The sequence below is a fragment of the Periplaneta americana genome, chromosome 4 (assembly GCF_040183065.1).
Source record: "Periplaneta americana isolate PAMFEO1 chromosome 4, P.americana_PAMFEO1_priV1, whole genome shotgun sequence".
NCBI lineage: Eukaryota > Metazoa > Arthropoda > Insecta > Blattodea > Blattidae > Periplaneta > Periplaneta americana.
In genome coordinates this window covers 311,970-325,811 of record NC_091120.1, presented here as the reverse complement: position 1 = coordinate 325,811, position 13,842 = coordinate 311,970, and positions in this window count along the sequence as shown.

Here is a 13,842-nt window from a genome sequence, read left to right as displayed (position 1 = left end):
TAGGCTAGTTGTATTAAAGGAAGAATTCAAAACTGCAAACCAGTGTCGACTGCGACGAAGATCCGTGATTAAGCAATTCAAACAGAGAACATAACGTTAACTTAATCGCGTGCAAAAAGAATAGTTACGCGTACTGATATTCTATTTTATCTAATGTAAAATACATTCAGAGGCTAAATCTTTTAATACCTTTAACACAACGCGAATAAGAGAAATCAATATTTAAAACAATTTGTAATGATGTTGTACTTTCAATCTCAGCACTGAGTCACACGGCTACGTTTATTTCAGTCAGCGGTCCAATAGCTACTGCGCATCAGAGTTATTTCGCTTTGCAACAATTTAAACAATCGGTAGATTTTCTGTATATCAGTGACCAGTAACTGATCAGTGAGAAGTCTGCATGCTTGTTAATCAGTAGTGCGTCACGTAATGTAAGCATTCATATCACTAACGTAGGCTACTTCCCTGCCGTTTCTTCTCGTGAGGGAGGACACAAATAGAAGTCTGCACAGAGCACACTTACCTTCCTGGCGAGCAAGTCCTCCACAGCAAGCCGGGCCAAGTCCTGCAGAACAACCGACCAATCAATCAATCAATCAATCAATCAATTTCGGTGTATTGAAATAACGAAATATTTTATAACCATTAGACCTACACACTTACTACTGTCTGTGATTTTTAAAACTTTTATAATTTTCATTAAAAACGTATGAATGTTAAACTACACAAACATGCCTACAATACTGTCATCTGTACAAAGTTTGGTGTCATTAGGGCTAATAGTTTTGAAATTATATTTTTAAAATATATTTTATATTGACGTGACTAAAGAGATTCCTTGCGACTAACATTTCAAAATTTTTTGTTCATATTGGCTCATAAGCTTGGAATAGTCATGGGAATATAAATTCATTTGCTTTTTGAGCTCAGTCTAAATAGAGAGTCACAATAAATTTTTAAGTAGATTTTTCTAGTTGTTCGCCATTATTTCACCATAAGCCTGATTCACATTGGGACAGTTTGCAGGAGTCAAGCGCTTGAAGCCTCTAAACTTGACGCAGAGACAATAAACTTTAAACCTTGTTCCACACGTAAAAGAACGCGCGCTGAATGTTGTAGGCTACAGTGTTTTAAGGTTTTTTTTTTTTATCTTTTTGTGAGCCACTTAATGTTTTGGACTTCTTGTTCCTTAAGTTTCGTAACAAGTTTCTGAAATAATTCCAATTTTAATTGTCAATATTACTGAAGCAGTCTATTTCTCGTGCCGTACATTCCAGGAAAGTTCGTACAGCTCATGCACTTCTCTCAAATCTAACAATAAGGTCTCTTGTTGTTTAGTCAACAGCTCTGAACCTCACAAGCGACACCAAGAAGGCACCACTTATGAGGCAATTAGGTCAGGAGATAATGGTGTAGAGTGGCCAGTTCCTTTCCCCCTCCATTGCATACATCGCCGACTAGCTACCTAATACACTAGTCAGACTTCAGATGCATGCAAACAATAGTTCTTCCTCAGACACATGTCGTCAACTGCCTATCAATAGCAATAAGGTCTATAGATATTTATTTTTAATTAATGTTATAATACTATCTATCTATCTATCTATCTATCCATCGATCGATCGATCGATAGATCCATCCATCCATCTATTTATTTATTTATTTACTTATTTATTTATTACCGGTACTTATGGGAAAGTAGACAGGCTAATATGCCATCAAAGAAGCTTCTTCACATAAATATACATGAATAATTTAACTTATAATTACAATATTGGTAAATAATGATTCACATAAGCAGCAGTTATAAAATATGCAACTCAGTAGCATAGAAGTGAAAGAAATGGAAACATGGAAGAGATGTAGCTCCAGACAGTGGTTCCACAGTCTACTATATACAGTCACGAAGCTTGATTTTGAGGGTGCTAGAAACGATAGACTGTGACGGTACTATTTTGCATTGCCTGTAATGAGGCGATATTAGCGATCCTAATGGTGAGCAACTATCTAATGTTTGCATATTTACTACGTATTGAGCTTCGCGACTGTATATACTAGACTGTGGTGGTTCCCAACCGGTGTGTCGCGTTTTTTATTTACAACGAAGTCTTTGATATGATAATTTTATTTTCAGAAGGACTTTACGAATGAAACAATACTCAGTTTAATTTTTTCTTTTATTTTACAATTCACTTTTGATTTTCAGATAAATCTATTCAGATAATAAATTTATTCAAATGCTCAATCATATGATTTATCAATTTGCAAATTTATTATTTGCTAGTACATCTTGAAAAAGATATCCATGAACGTTTTCGCCTGTACGGGATCATCAAATATTCAAAAGTTTGACGAAATCTAAACATAAGTCCATTACGTTGTACACAGTAATATGCATAACAGTGATTGAATGAGTAATCATGAGTTTTATGTAATGAAAAACTTATAATGGAAAAGGGTTCAGTTTTGAATGATTTGTCTAATTTGTTGATTTGCCGAAAAATGAAATGAAATTTATGATTATAATATATGAATATTAATACATATAACTCATGTTACATTTAACTCACGTTGTCATCCAGTATGCTCTCAAAAACGCTGAGAGTTAGAATTTATAAAACAGTTATATTACGGTTGTTCTGTATGGTTGTAAAACTTGGACTCTCACTTTGAGAGAGCAACAGAGATTAAGGGTATTTGAGAATAAGGTTCTCAGGAAAACATTCGAGGCTAAGAGGGGTGAAGTTACAGGAGAATGGAGAAAGTTACACAACGCAGAACTGCACGCATTGTATTTTTTCACCTGACATAATTAGGAACATTAAATCCAGACGTTTGAGATTGGCAGAGCATGTAGCACGTATGGGCGAATCCAGAAATGCATATAGAGTGTTAGTTGGGAGACCGGAGGGGAAAAGACCTTTGGGGAGGCCGAGACGTAGATGGGAGGATAATATTAAAATGGATTTGATGGAGGTGGGATATGATGATAGAGACTGATTAATCTTGCACAGGATAGGGACCGATAGCGGGCTTATGTGAGGGCGGCAATGAACCTCCGGGTTCCTTAAAAGCCATTTATAAGCAAGTAAGTGGGCCTAACTTTTCCCTTTCTTTTTTAAAAACATATTGATGTTGAAATGTTATGATTTTTACTAATGCAAACTGCAATCACAATACATGATTAGTACAATTGTGCGATTTTTCTTGCACACCTTGCAGTGATGAAATAAATACCTAATAGGCCTGCTGTAGTGGATAGTAATAGCAAATGCTGTGATATTTTAGTGTGTGTAAACAGTTTTTAAGTTAGGAGTTAGAATTAACTTAAATTAGGAAGTTAGTCTGCAACACATGTGTTTAGAGATGGTTTCCGCATTTGACGATTTCCCAAAACATAAACAAATATCTCAGAATTCTCAGGGACGATTTTTTTTTTTTAATTTTGCAGCCCATAGGCACATGCGCATCTGCTGTCCCCGATCCCCATTTCTCTTTCAGTAATGTCTGCATCTCGCTCCCCTGAGCTGTTTTCTGTCGTCACCGCATGACATGTCAATTTAAGGAAAACATAAAGAAAAATCTTCGGTACACCATGCGGTGATAGTTGTACCTTATCAGAACGAATAATTGTAGTCATCATTATTTATTTATTTATTACTCGTAATGTCGTAATAATATTTAATTTGACTTCGAGGATGAAGGGAATAGCCTACGTTACACTAAACTCGGCACGCGCAACATTAAAATCGCATTGCTGCATCCTAAATAATGCAAATCGTATATGTGTCAATATTCAGCAGTAATAATTAACCATGGTCGTAAAATATTTCGCCATTATAAATGATTTTAATCATACTCTTTTCCTCGAATAACACTACTGATTGTCTTAAGGCAAGACAAACTAGTATGATGATGATGATGATTATTATTATTATGATAATCATAATCATAATAATAATAATAATAATAATAATAATAATAATAATAATGTCTGAAAGTAGAAGACACCGGTAGTTCGCTTTCAGCAATTAAAATGAATTAGGGTACGTACACGTTGGAGCGACGATAAACGATAAAAGAAGCAGCGATGCTATATCAGAGAGAATTGAAGCATGCATTGTTATTGAGATGTGCATATTCGAGTAACGATAAAAGCGAAGATACACGATAAAAGCGACGAAAAAGAAAAATTCCATTTTCTTCGCTCTTGTCGTTCATATAATCTCTGATGAAGATAATATTAATCTGTATAATTACCGGTGGTTATCAATATATCCGAATATTAATAGATTTATTATTATTTCGGCGTATTAAATTAATTATTGTAGATATTGACAAATTGATCAGTTGTGTACTTATTGGTCATATGTTATGTGATCACAAGAACCAATCACAACACAACGAATTTATACTATCTTTGGGATGAGAAACAGGTTTAATTTTGTACGTATTTAAGTTATATTAACCTTGAGCTTAGCAGCTGATATTTCCTATATATCTTCTTTCATTAAGTGGATGCATAGAATATCTTCTACTGATAAATCAAAATGTTCGCTTCCCGCGTCCTCGTTGCTCCGATATGAACACTTGATTCTTTGGTAATACCAAAGCGTCGCTAGATCGTTTCTCTTATCGTTTATCGTTGCTCCAACGTGTACGTACCCTTAGAGGGAACGAAATCTGAAGGAAAAACTCGGAACTGAAAACAGTCAACTTGCCAAAGTAAATGAACTAGATGAAGAATGTAGTTTGAAAGGAAAATTTGTAATTGAACAAATCCAGACTTTCGGGAAACAAAATTGTAAATTCCATTAAATGACGCTGAAAATCTGCATATTGATATTTAACAAGTCATCGATAAATCCCAAATAAGACTGTAATATGCTTAGCATGTTTGTAATCTTAGTACTCGATCAGTAATGCAAAATTAATCGGAGAATTTTCACGATACACAACGCTTAGTAATGGAACTATTCATCATTTAATAGAACTGCGAGGCAGTTCGTCGTGATCAGAGACCCACTCTTGATCGTGCTATGCGCCAGCTTGTATAATTATAATCTCGTAAGCAACGATAAAGAGGCTAGCATAAGATTTGTAATGTACAGACGTGACCTGAACCTCTATGGTGTGGTCGATAGACCTACTAGCCACACATAATTACCAAATCCCGTTCAAAGTATATGAAAAATCTTAGCATAACGAACAGAATAATTACATACTTAGATGTTATGGTCAGATATCGCTGAATTGGATTAGACAGGCAAAATAGTGTGCTTTTAGAGCAGGCAAAACTCGCAGCGCGCTAGCTAGCTAAGAACTCAATGTTCAACATGCTTTCACGTAATATTGCAACTTCCCGTGTTCAACTGGAATGAAATTATACCGAAAGTGAAGTAATGCAATATATGGCAACTTACCCATCACGGTAATAGGACCCTATTTAGTGCACAGCATTAAAACGTTCACACCACACACTTCATGTCAATCCTGAGGAGCCATTTGAATGGAACATAAAACTGCGCTAAACTGGAGAATTAGAAAAGTGTCTTTCGACCGTCGCGACCGACCAAATAGAACTGAATACACAATATAATGTCGCCAACATAAGGGCATGACTTTGGCCTGTGGCGTCGTTAGGAGGAGAAATTTGTTTCTCTCTCTACCTCTTTCGTTGTTAGCATTGCTGAGAGGTAGCAATAGGTTAGCTAGGGTTTGATGAGACGACAGGCTAAATTATATTAGTCTAAATTAGACACACGGACAGTGATAAGGCTTATTAATATTTTGAAATATACCTGCTCTCGTTAGGATAATATTGTTCTTTAAAAGTATTTTCAAATATATTCTCATTAGAATTATTTTGTTCCTTACCAATATTTTAAAATACTGTATATTGACAGCATTAGACACTATTATTCTTATTAACAAAAAAATCTTAGGAGGGGCTCGCGACAGGAATAGTTTGGCTGTGGTACAGTGGATATTAATCTTTACGATCTCATGCAGTGCCAGCGTGATCCTTACTTGGATTTATTTTCGCGTGTGCGTTCCAAATTAAATAGTTCCCTTCGCACTCCGGTTACACAACTTGCATATACGAAGGTTAGATTTGGTTAGTTTAGATTTTTTATTTATTTTTATTTTATTGGGTTATTTTACGACGCTGTACCAACATCTAGGTTATTTAGCGTCTGAATGAAATGGTGATAATGCCGGTGAAATGAGTCCGGGGTCCAGCACCAAAAGTTACCCAGCATTTGCTCGTACTGGGTTGAGGGAAAACCCCGGAAAAAACCTCAACCAGGTAACTTGCCCCGACTGGGATTCGAACCCGGGCCACCTGGTTTCGCGGCCAGACGCGCTGACCGTTACTCCACAGGTGTGGACTTAGGTTTTTATTAACAAGTCTACGCATGCGCAGATAGTCAAGTGTCGCCTGTCGCGAATCGCAAAAGAATCTCGATTGCGAGTTCGCCCTAATATCTGCAACACTTTTTTTATGTACACTGAAGTGGATAGTGTACACAACACAAAACGTTAACACCAACATTTGTCACAGGTTTCTGACCAGTTGTTGGTCATTATTGAAAATATATTTTCCATTTCTGCATTGCTTAATGGAAATGAAAGGATTTCAAGAATAAAATTTCAAAATTCTCGAAAAGAATGTCCTCTTCCCGCATTAAGCCTAATGTAGGTCTTTCTCTAAATAACGGAGCAGGCATATGGCTTCATTGTACAGCTGTTCACATATTACGCCTCTTTTGAACTACTTACATCTCGTAGGCATTACTGTTAACTCTGATACTCCTATGTATGCATTAGGCTATATTGGGTTTTGATGGTCTATGCATAATATATTGTAGATGGGTTATGGCAAAATGAGGAGTATACAGTATATATGGCAGGTAACAAACCACACCTCCTCACAACAGAAAGGTTGGACTGAGGTAGTTGATTCTAAACTTAAATCAAAGCGGCATATTGTACGCCACGGTTCTCTGCGTCATCACGCACCTATAGCTTATTTCGTTTGGCTGTTGTCATAGTAATTACATTGATTAAAGGCGGCACTGGCAATCAACAGAGTAATATTCGAGTAAATAATTTTATTAAGAAAAATGTTTATGGGTATGTCTATAATTTAAACCTTAATCGTCAATTGTAATTTAATTTATATTTAGCACACACAAAAAAAAAGTTTGCATATTAGGTACTGTCATATAGTAATGGAACGAAAATGTGGATGTAACGAACTAAAAACTAAATAACAGAGCATGTAGAAAATAGCAAATGTCTGTGATTTCAACATCAAACATGATATTGGCTCCAAATAATAAACACTGACTGAATAGTAAAAGAATGCTGATTTGGAACATGCAAAACATTTTTTTATTTATTTTAAATAACAGAATGGAGAGGAAATTCGTGAAAATGTTTCATTTCAAGTAAAATCAAATTATAGTATACTACAGATCAATTTAATTTCCAACAGGGTTCATGACATTTATTTGAAAATTGAATTTTCGCCAATTTAAGTGTTAATGAAGGGGAATTTTTGCAATGAACAATGGTAGCAAATAAATGAAATACCAGTACTGTTTTCCTTTTTAATTTGTTGTGATTAATCTATTATTTGAAACTCTGAAAGAAGTATGCTAATAGTAAACAGAAATAGTAAATAAATAAAATAGATCATAGGTCATCACTTTTCTGGGAAAAACTTTACAACATTTTCAGAAAATATTCTTACATTGACAGTGCAAGGAGCCTCTGAGCTTTCTGTGGTGACTTCTTGGAAACACTTCGCAATAGTTTACACAAATGCCTTTCATCTAGGTGATATGATAACAATTTTATTGTATGGCGTGTTTTCGTTAGGTAGCAAAAGTAATGTTCTACTGTCTTGTTTGGTTGTTCGCATGAACATAAATAACCATTACAATGGCCTTATGTATTCTAGGCAAGACGAGCTAATTTCGTCAGAAACTGTATTACTCTTACATCAGTTTGAGTTTATTACTCATCTAAAAATGTTATCACTCTTTCCTTGATTCCCGTATCACATAACTGACTTGCAGATAGGTTTATTCTTTCAATGCAACTATCCCACGGACTCTTCTTCCTGTCGAGATTCGAACTCTGATACATTTTATAAAAAGCTGTCAACATGCTGATTCATAAGAAATTCTGACCTTTCTGACACGTTCAATTGAATAATTATCTACGTCATGACTAAGCAGAAATGTTTCAGGTTTCATAATTAATTAAGGAAGGGTTACATGACATTACTGAAAGTAGTGCACACGAAGAGTTTGTAACAGTTTTTAGAGACATTAATCAACTTGTTGCACTTTTATGATTTGTTTATACTCCCATGTTATTAAGGACTATTACCACTCAGTAGCTGTAAACAGTGTAAGCAGTTTACTGTAAACATTACAACAATCGGCACCCACTTCAGTTTCTGAGTCGTCATGAGTGTTATTTCGTGCTATACGAGATTGAGAACTGCATGCAGAAATGTGTCGACATTCTTCCAAAGAACGAAACATATGTTTCTGCGTATCTCACTATTTTATGTGAGAATTAAACTGTTGATGGATTTTTTTTCAGACGTGTATGTCAAAACCACATACAACTTACTAAAGCGTGTGTTCCTCTTCTTTGAAATAACGAGACGAATTATTTTGGGGTTGGCTTGGTTATACACCATGGCAAAGGTCATACTGAAAGTGATCATACTGATATTTAGATATGTGAGGATATCATACGAACACTTCACTGCATTGTGTATGAGAATTCGTGTGGTAACAGAAAGTGTAGTGGCAGTGTTTAACACGGCAAGACGCACGTCCAACAGGGTTCGAATGTTGTGTGGAAGACTGCAGTTGGTGTGCAAATGGAGTGCAAGGATTGGGTTTGTGTTTACAATTGTGCCTGAGAAATATATGGCGACAGTTCTTCTCTGGAAGCAAAGTGTACTTCTATATCTAAAATTTGTTCACATGGCTGAAAAATTTGTTGTAGTGTTGTCTAAGCTACTACTTTCGACAAGAAGAGTGCCAATGTTCTATTTAGGAAATTTTATATTACTGGAAATAGTTTTGGCTCTTTATTTAAGAACCAGTCTGCTAGTGCATGCTGCTTCTCTTCTCTATGAAAACACGGGCGTAATGCTCGCCGCACTGTACCAGTTCTATACTTCTACGAGACTCAGCTGAACAGAGTGCAATGTATTGCTCTTGTTTCGAAAAATAACGCAATATTTGTTCTTGGCGATAAAAACAGACCTCAACACATCTCACAGAAGGGCTGACATGTATTAATGTATCATAAATAAGATTTCTTGCCTACAATCTTGACAAGGTGTACATTAAATAAAATTAAGGGAGACTCCATGCAAATATTTTACAAGTACTAATTGAATGTGATCGTAATTACATCAGTCAACAAAATAAAACATTTTCTCATTAAAAGAGAAGTTGATCTTTCATGCAGTAGGAGTACTGGTTAACTTTTTATATAAATTTCAAAATTTTTTAGCAAACTTCTCCATCACAGAGTATTCTGAACCAAGCACGAGGTTTTGTTATTTAAATTAATGTATATTATTATGTTTTAAAATTAATTAAATTGACATTTACTGCGTGGGTAATGTGGCGTAATTTTTCCTGGGAAAAAAAAAGAAAGTAAAGCAAACTGCCTTTATTTTTCTATTAGTATGTCTAAAATGGTATCAGTATTTCCTCAGATGTTAGGTTTTATACAATGATATGAGAAAAAATACTCTCTTCACGTTTATCATGCACCAGTCACTAACCCTTCCATAATTTGTTATGAAATGGAATTAAATCATGTATGGGTTTTCTGACGCAGAATAAATATGGGAAATGCCTGTTATTATTCAGTTGACAAGCTTTTGTCATCTAGTCTGCTGTAAAAAAATCTCAAAGTTAGAATTTATAAAACAGTTATATTACCGGTTGCTCTGGACTCTGTGAAACTTGGACTCTCACTTTGAGAGACGAACAGAGATTAAGGGTGTTTGAGAATAAGGTGCTTAGAAAAATATTTGGGGCTAAGCGGGATGAAGTTACAGGAGAATGGAGAAAGTTACACAACGCAGAACTGAATGCTTTGTATTCTTCACCTGACATAATTAGGAACATTAAATCCAGACGTCTGAGATGGGCAGGGCATGTAGCAAGTATGGGCGAATCCAGAAATGTATACAGAGTGTTAGTTGGGAGACCGAAGGGAAAAAGACCTTTGGGGAGACCGAGACCTAGATGGGAAGATTAAAATCGACTTGAGGGAGGTGGGATATGATGATAGAGACTGGATTAATCTTGCACAGGATAGGGAACGATGGCGAGCTTATGTGAGGGCGGCAATAAGCCTGTGGGTTCCTTAAAAGCCATTTGTTTGTAAGTAAGTATGGATTTTCTGAAGCCCAAAATGAGCTGTTTTGCGAATTCACATATCTGTGAAGCACGAAGAAAGTTTCGTCAGAGAATAATATTAATTGGGGGAATTTAATAAATGAATGCTTGTTGCTTAATAGTTTGAGTTTCAATTGCATTGTGGAGTAAAGTTCTCGAATTGCAGTGATTTTCGTGGTAGATTTTCCGTATATAAGAGGATACAGGGAAAGCTTGTGATACACTGGTAGTTTGAAAACCAAGTGCTTATGTTTAAATTAACTTTTTTCTCATAATTTATTATGCCAAACTGCAGTTTACCATTTAATATAAGAAATATGTGACTCAGTGGTGATATTCGGCCAGTTCCACAGTTCTGATGAACCGGTTATTAAATTATTTGTAGGTAATATCTGCAATTGCCATGGACATATACCGTATACACATTACACAGGAGGGAACTGGAAGATCACCACCGATGTGACTGAATTATAAGTTTAAGCAATAATTAGCAAGGCTTCTGAGGGAAAGCACGTGACATGTAACAGAGGTGTACATATCTTCACTTTGATTAAAAATTACATTGAAATAAAAGTGAAACTGCAAAGAATACTACTGCAGGTCTTCCTTAGTTTGTATTGCTATTCTGAACCAATGGAAGAACAATTTTTATAGACTTCTTAAATAAATATGTAACAGTACTGGATAAGGCACAATTTTTGTAGAATGACTCTTAAGCATTGGCATCCTGGTACAGTTCAAATAATTAATTACAATCCTAGCAACTACAAAACCTGGATCAATAGCAGTAGTACCATATCCAACTACAACATACAATATCCGCCACACTGAACACAGCATTTTTATTTGATTTGTGGCTCAACATTGTCTTCAACTCTACTAATCTGTACTTCAATAAAAAGTCTGGTACGATTCTCCCATTTGTCGATGGACTACACAAAGGTTCTGTTCCTCATTGCACAAAATGAAGTACAACAGTGACACTGTCACATTAAGTATTAAAATGTGTTGTAATAGTGTGGGTTCCAACCTTCAGGAAGGAAGTAAAATAATCACAATTTTAGAACCTCCGAATATAAAGGTGCGAGGCAAAATTCTACTTTACCCTGCGCATTCTCTACTCGAATGTAACTAGGATATCCACAAGTGAACAAAGCTGTTTGGTTATAACTGTACTTCATTGGTGCATCTATGACTATACAAACTGCGTGAACATCAACTGCTGCAGCACAATCTGGGTCCAAGGCATAATTTGGAGACTGTCAGGGGATCCCTTGCAGTTACTTTCTCAATGTTTGCAATTTTTTTTGTCTTCGCCATGTAACTGGACATTTTGCTGTAAGAATTCGTTTTTTAACGTAGTAAAACATACGATGAAAGAGTAATGGAACGAAGAAAAACTCTCTCCGGCGCCGGGATTTGAACGCGGGTTTTCAGCTCTACGTGCTGATGCTTTATCCACTAAGCCACACCGGATACCACCCCGGCGTCGGACAGAATCGTCTCAGATTAAGCTCCAACTCTTGGGTTCCCTCTAGTGGCCGCCCTCTGCACTACGTCATAGATGTCTATGAACATAGGACCGAAGTCCACACATGTGCTGAGGTGCACTCGTTATGAGTGACTAGTTGGCCGGGATCCGACGGAATAAGCGCCGTCTTAAATCACGAAGTGATTTACGCATATCATATATATTATTTTAATGTACCGAAGTACATATCTGGTGTGGCTTAATGGATAAAGCATCAGCACGTAGAGCTGAAAACCCGGGTTCAAATCCCGGCGCCGGAGAGAGTTTTTCTCCGTTCCATTACTCTTTCATCGTATGACACAGAATATCTGCATGGAAATATCATATGTACTTCGGTACATTAAAATAATATATAAAAAATAATATATATGTAGTAAAACATGTTTTGTTAAGCATTCTTATCTTCTTGACATTGTCCGCTATGTTTCGTACAACCACATTCACTGGTCACGTTGTAGTTCTTTCCCACAATGGTAATTTCAGAAATTCATATAGCAGGAATGTATTACCATTTACAAATGATTTTGTATAACCCCAACTATATATTTAGGCAGTACCCATCTGCAATTATTCCAAACATACAAATACAATTAAACACATCACATTCATTTCAATCGTAGGTATTGGTTCACAGTTTCTCCCTTTCATTTCAGCAAGTTCGTTGTTATGCATTCATGCAATGTGGAAATGTGGTGCATATCAAAATGCAAGACGAGTCTCTGGATAGAAAGGAAAATGTGAATGAAGATAAAAGTGTTAAAAACAACATGAAGAGGAGGAAAAGTGAAACATATGTCAGCGTAGCAATCCAGAGAAAAACCAAAGAAAATTCTACCATAATTCAACAAAATTTCACTAACATTACAACACTACAATAAATGTAAATTATATTCCGCTGCTGTAAATTTATAATGAGCTGTCTAGTTTGTATACTGGTAATTTCAGTGTTGACGTTGGCTTGGAAAATCTTTAGTATGTAATATAAAACAGACATATTTAACATTTAATTTTGCAGTATAACCATGGTTTTCAGGGAGAAAGAGTTTTGAGTGTATAACAGTGGCGACTTCTCAAGGGGGTTGCAGGTTTGTACACCCCCCAGTAATGTTCCTAATCTCCCGGCTTTGTTACTATTAAAAATATAAATATAGTTTTTTACAAATTTCATTCATGACCATCTCCAACTGGCGTCTTGTTTTGTACATCTGCAGGAGCCTTCGAGCCTCTTGGTTTGCAAAGATGTTGAAAACCTACGGAAGGTAGTTTATAGAGATGTTCAGCTAGTGCGGGTACAGGGGGTTAGAGGCGTGGTCTACTGCTTTCCTCATTGAGAACGGTTTGTCGCACTCCCTGACATGGACACCAACATCAGGGCAGAAGAAACTAAATTCACTGGGAAAGTATCTGTTTCAACTAGACATTTGTCCGAAGTAATAAGCATGAAAAATGTATTCATTCGGCTTGTGCAACGAACAGTCGCATATTACTTCCTCGATGTGCATGCACACAAACGGCACAATACATAAAGGAGCTTGTATTCTGCTTTAAAGTTGTAATAGTTGTCGTTCTGACAATAAGTGCTGCTATCTCCCAACAGCCTACGAAAGCCCGCTTTGAATTTTATGAACGAAAACGTTGCACTTGGTACTTGGTAGCATTCTGATGACGATTCTGTGCTCAAATGTTTTTCATGAGGGTAAATGGCAATATAGAGAGCTCCGCCCACAACCCCGTCCACTTTCGGACTTTCTGTATAAATAACTTATGCTTGTATTTATTCATTTTACTTATAAAAATTGCATATAAATAAGCTTTATGTGTATACCCCCTCAGGTATACACGGTTTTAAACTTTAAA